The sequence below is a fragment of the Ascaphus truei genome, chromosome 4, assembly GCF_040206685.1.
Source record: "Ascaphus truei isolate aAscTru1 chromosome 4, aAscTru1.hap1, whole genome shotgun sequence".
Classification (NCBI taxonomy): Eukaryota; Metazoa; Chordata; class Amphibia; order Anura; family Ascaphidae; genus Ascaphus; species Ascaphus truei.
In genome coordinates, this window is record NC_134486.1 from 276,400,155 (window position 1) to 276,406,854 (window position 6,700).

The window sequence follows — 6,700 nt, forward strand, 5'->3', positions numbered from 1 at the left end:
CAGAAGGCACATTTAATCTATTAAGCACCTGGAGTCTAGAGTAGTCACTTTTTCATGGGCAAAACAGCATATTTAGTCTAGAGTCACCTTCATCTTTCTGGGGGGTCCTTGAACTTTAGAAGTTAATGATGCAAGTGAGATTTATGATTTTTAAATTGACGTGGTGGATAATGTGTAAGAGGTGCACCCATCCACTCATTTATATACCTCTCACACTGGCCAATATTTGAGATCTTCTCTCAGGGAGTATGGGGATGAAATGTGGGAGATTTCTAAAACTTCCATTGTCTTGCATTGAGATAAGGGACTTATTTTTAGAGAGAAAGCAGAAGAATAAGGCCGCGTCCATGTTTAGTGCTTGCGGGCGGAGGCGCGCTTCCACTCGGCACTGAGCCCCTACAGCCGCAATGAGAGCGGCTTTAGTAGGGGCTCACCTACACTTCCGCAAGCGTGCAGAAGCGTAGGTCTTAGGAAAATTTTAAATCTTCGCGCTTGCCGAAGCACAGGGCCGGTCACGTGAGCGGTTCGCCCAATGAGGGCGAACCAGCTCCGTGACGTCACTGGCCCGCCCGCAGACACGCCCCCGATACGCCCACGGACGGCACGCTGTCTAAGCCAGGGAAAGCACCCGCTTTCCCTCAGCCTCAGCGCGCCTCCGCACGCCAGCAAGAAGCATGGACGAAGCCTAATACATCTTTCAGCTAAAAATCAGGGAATCTTCATGATAAATATAGAGACTTAGCATGATGTATGTATATATATATATATATATATATTATATATATATATATATATATATATATATATAATCAAAAGAAAAACGTGTTCACCGGGGGGTGAGTAAAAGTACTTTATTTGTTTATGTCAAATCAAAAAGTCATACTAGTCACTTACATATAAGTTAAAATCTGTGGGTACTAGCAGCTATATATAGCAAAAGTCTGCTTCAATGTCAGCAACCATGCTAGGGGTAAAAGCGCGCTGAAGTTCCTCCGTGTATCCAGACCAGATGTAACATGGCACATGGCTGCGGCACGTTGGGTATATATTGAACCTCTGGAAATGACACTGACTCCCAGAGGAAATACGTTCAGTATGAAACACGTCGAGGTCACGTGTTTTTCGCGTCCATTGTGTGGAGATACCGGTGGTCCTTGGAGGGTGTTACATCTGGTCCGAATACACAGCGGGACTTTAACGCATTTTTACCCCTAACATGTTTGCTGACATTGAACAGGACTTTCACTATACATGGCTGCTGGTTCCACTGATTTTAAGGTTTTAACTTATATGTAAGTGACTACAATGTATTTTTGATTTGAGAGTAGCTAAAGTGTCCGGCTTCGTACGGGTTGCAGTAATCAAAATTATTAATACTCCTCAAAATTACGCGTTTGAGTTTTTTTTTTATTAAAGACTTTCACTTCAACATGCATTAATACCTCCATTACATTTTTCTTTCCCCACGTTCTCTGTTTCCCACCTTCTCCCACTCTCTCTACCTCTCTCTCTTCCCCATCTTGTCTCTCTCTTCTCTCCACCTTTTTGCTGTCCTTTTCTCCCTCCATCTGTCTCTTCCCATCACTCTCCCTCCTTCCCTCCCCCCTTAGGTTGGGGGCGGTGCTCATGGGTAGGTAACTGATGGTGAATCAATAAAGAAAAGTAACCCAATATGGGTTCTCTTTATTAAGTCCTTGAGATTGTACAAGAAATTAATGAGGGATTAGAATTTAATTTTTCTATAAACGATAACAAAGATACAACCTCAAGTATTTTATGGAGAGCACATAAGGCATTTATTAGGGATTTGATAGTAAAAAGAGCGTCATACAGGAAAAGAGCAAGGCAAGCAAATAATGTAAAATTAACAAAAGAGCTGTCAGAACTAGAAACTGTGGGTCGGACGCCACACGAGTGACGTCACAGAGGAGCGACGGCATATGCGGCTGATGCGGACTCAGAGCAACCACTTGTTGCTGGAATCACGACTTGTATACTTTTTCCCGTTGGTGTTTGGGTTCGCCGCAACCGCTGTTCGTATAGGCAAAGGCTTGCAACCTATACTGGTGATCCGTTAGGCTGTGTGTTATCAGGGTATACACACAATTCCATTTCAGGCAACGTATGGCTCATATGTTTGATGCGGATTTACAACAGCCACACCGGCTGTAGCAGGACGTTTACACTCTCCCTGTTTCTGTTTGGGTTTGCCGTAACCCTTATCTGATACATATGCGGGTGACCCAATAGGCTGTGTATGTTTAATATTCAACTGCAGGACGTCCTGCTGTGCTTCAATGGCTCCTTAATTTGTGCACGAACAGCAGTCAGAGAAGAGACCTGATACACCCTTATAGTTCACATATATTATCTGAGCTACTGTATTAATCAATACTGAGTCTATTACTATTTTGGGGGGGTGACTCTTTGGCATTTACCAGTAATTGAAAGGCATATGTGTGGCCTCTGTATATGTGTTGCAAGTTTAGGTGTTGCTTTAAACAGATACTATTAATGCAGTCAATTTATCTGTGTCAGTTGATGTGAAACTAACATCATTGTATGTGTTTATAAGACTAGCAACATTTTGCCTTCAAGAAACTTATACCGCTAGCCTATGTGAATGCAGGAGGGGAACTATAGTCTCTGACTACAATACTACAGTAGTGAATTAATCAGAGATTTCCTTGTGTTCCCACTCCCTCGCTCCCATATTGGGGATTTTTAACATTTTAGCATTTATTTAAATTATTAAGTGTGATATTTTGATGTATTAAATAATTTTTTGTTTTTCGTCGGTTCCTTACTCTGAGAGGGATTTTCTGTGCAGCCTTTGGCAATTAGGAATTACACACCTATATTTAGGTTAAGAGTGCAGTTAAGTGGGGTTCTTTACTCAATATCTTTTGAGATCTCGTGGTTATATATGATGTACCTCCATGCACTTACCTTATTACGTATAGGACTGTAATAATATATATAGGTGAGTGGTGGAATTTCTCTTCTATGTTTAAGAACTAGAAACCCTCAACAAACAAAAATTTGATACAATAGTTAACGACAGAATCCAAAGTATCAGACGAGAGCTAGGTATACTTTTGACGGTTCAAGCCGAAAAGGCTTTACGCTGGACAGGACAACTTTTCTACCAAAAAGGTAATAAACCTGACACTATGCTGGCACGTAAATTGAGAAATACACAAAGTCAACAATATATTTCAGCTATCAAACTTAAAAACAAGACCCTTAGACATAACCCTGAAACCATCATATCAGAGTCTCATACATTTTATACGGAACTATATGATGTACAAAAAAAACAGATAAACAAAAGATAGAATAGATTTTCTAAAAGAATGTAATTTATCAAGGGTGACTCTAGTGGAACTAGAGGGTCTGAATGGTCTTGTTACATAGGAAGAGGTCTCCACTACAATAAAATCACTAAAATCAAACAATGCTCCGGGACCTGATTGTTTCCCCGGTCTATATTATAAACAATTCTCTGAAAAATAACCCCACATCAATTAAAGTTATTCAATAGCTTAATTGAAAGTAAGACTATCCCAAATGAAACGTTACAGGCTATGATTACACTTATACATAAGCAGGGAAAGACCCTGCAGACTGCCTCAGCTACCGACCGATATCTCTCATTAACACTGATGTTAAGATTCTGGTCAAAATGTTAGCAACCAGATTGAATAAATTGCTTCCCAGACTTGTTCATCCCGACCAAGTGGGATTTATTCCACAAAGACAAGCCCCAGATAATATCCGTAGAGTGACCAATCTAATACATATTGCACAAACAAATAAGATACCCACAATGCTACTTTACCTAGATTTAGAAAAAGCTTTTGACAGGGTAGATTGGTTGTATCTATTTACAACACTATGGGGGCTATGCACTAAGCTCAATGGCTTTGCGTTCTGATTTGGCAAAAAAGCAGGTTCGTTAAAAAGTGAAGCTGGGGACGCGATTCACTAAGGCCTTGAGACCATTTTTTAACGTACCTGCTCAAAATAGCTCAGAACACCCACAGCGTACGAGTTGCTTTTTTTTCCCCTGCTAGCGTTCTTAACCTTTACGTACGCTAGCTGATAGAAAAAAAAAGCGGCATGTAACATTTGCATGGAGAATCTGTATCTCCATGCAAGACTGTTACAGGCGATCGTACACTAAATAAATACATTTTAATAATAGTGTACATGAGCAGGGCGTCTCCCGAGCTGAACCGCATTGGTTTCAGGTCCGATGACCCCCTACTTCAGGAGATATAGGCCCGTTATGGGGTGCCGGTATCCCCTGCACTTTAAAGCTCCTGCGTCACGTGACCGGGACATTTAAATTCTGCAGGGGATACCGGCACCCCATACCGGGGCCTGTAACTCGGGAAGCAGGGGGTCTCTGAGGCAGAAATCAATGCGGTTCAGCTCAGGAGACCCCCTGCACATCTACACTAGTATGAAAATACACATAATAATAATTAATTACCGTAGCGGCTATCCGCTAAGGTAATGAAGCTGCATTAATGTAAATTTTAATAATAGTGTGCGGGAGCAGGGGGTCCCCTGACCTGAACCGCATTGATTTCTGCCTCAGAGACCCCCTGCTTCCCGAGTTATAGGCCCCGGTATGGGGCATCGGGTGCCAGTGCCGCCGCCATCTTTATAGCGTCCAAGACGCGACGGCAATGAAGGGGTTAAGGAACATTAGCATGTTTATTGGGGACAATTGCCCCCAATAAACAACACCCCCCCGCCCCCTAACACGTACAGTACTGTAATGGGCAAAATTACTATTATCCACATATGGATAATAATGCATTTGCCCATTTTAAATACATATAAATTACAATAAATACAAGCAATATATATGACACTTACCTTTTACAGGCACCCACGATGAAGGCCATCGTCATCCTCATCTTCATCCTGCCCATTCCCCTCCGGTGCGGCAAAACATGCACAACAATCACAATAGCCAATGTAATGTCCCCTAACCCCTTAATCACCATAGCGGTTATTAACCGCTACAGTCATTAAGGGGTTAACCCACCCTCACCCACCACTTGGGAGGCCTACATACCCTCCCCCACTAACCCCCCCACCCTGTGAGGCCTAACCACCCTCACCCACAACCTACAAGGGAGCCCTACCCACATACCCTTGGGGCCAATACCCCCCACCCCCAGTACCCACAATATAAACAATACATAGCCCCACAACAAACATCATTCTATTTATTAAATACATTATCCACCCCCTGTGCCCCCCCATAATTACATGATTTATTCTTTTACATACAGGGTTCATACCCCAGACCCACGCGAGTCCCCGGTGGGCCTGACGGGTTACCAGCAACTTGTTTCATACAGGTTCTGGAGGCCTGTTGATGGGTCCCGCCAGGTGCCATGGCCCACCAGGTGGTCTCCGCGGGCCACCATGGGCCACAATTGGGTCCCCACGGTAGGCCCGCGGATGTCTGGGAGCCCCAGGTCAGACCCACAGGTGTCTGAGGGGCCTCAGGTGGTTCCCACGGGGGTCTGGGGACCCACGGGTGCTCACTACAGGTCCGCGGTGCCCCCACGGATGTGGGGCCACCGGTTCTTCCCCGCACACTACGGGTCCGCGGTGCCCCCACAGATGTGGGGCCACCGGTTCTTCCCCGCAAGTGTCACCCATGGACCACGCAGCCTGGTACCTGTGAGATACCCGAGTATACCTCAGGTGGTCTCCAGAGGTCTCACGGAGAACCAAGGAACCAACCCCGAATGTAAAATAAATAAACCTGACCTATACATTCAATACATACATCCGCCCCCCCCCCCCCTCCAACACACACAGTACAATAATGTGCCAAATAACTATTATCCAGATATGGATAATAGATTATTTGCCCATTATTAAACACATAAAACATGCATAAATAAAAACATGAATTTTTAATCTTAAAATCACCACATTGCATGTTAAAATAAATCCAGCAGCCATTGTAAATATAAACCAACAAACCAGCAGCTACACAAATGTATATGAAATGTCACACAATTGCATTGTGTGTACATGATGCAATTAATCTGTGCATCATGTAACACTATGCAAAATATATGTAACAATAAAATACAATATGAACAATGTCCCCTAACCACCAATGCCATCATGAAAATCAAATATAAACTAAGCAACATCAATACAATTAGCATCAATCAATTAATCCATTTCCTAAAACAATTACAATACAATACAAATCAATTATACAATTCCCTATTCAATTCCTAAAGCCAAACCATTGCCAAAACAATTCAAATTTAAACTACTCTGATTGGCTCTAGTAGACCATGTGACAGAGGCTTGGGGGAGAACGGATGTGACGTCATTGAAAGCCTGTCACATGGTACTAGAGCCAATCAGAGTTGGGATGTATTTCCCACGCTCTGATTGGCTACAGTACCATGTGAGGCCGGCCATGTTTCTTTTCATGACGTCATCTTAAAGGCAATTGACGCACAGCCATTCTGATTTTAACGGTAGCTTATGACAAGATATAATGAACATCAAATATCTGGGTTTAACTGAACGAGGCTTAGATATAATAAAATATATTTATTCCTTAAATAAGGTGAACACAGCAATATAGTACAATTAACAGACAAGAAGGTAACACTTACTTAGGGTTGGGGGATGGAGAAGTATC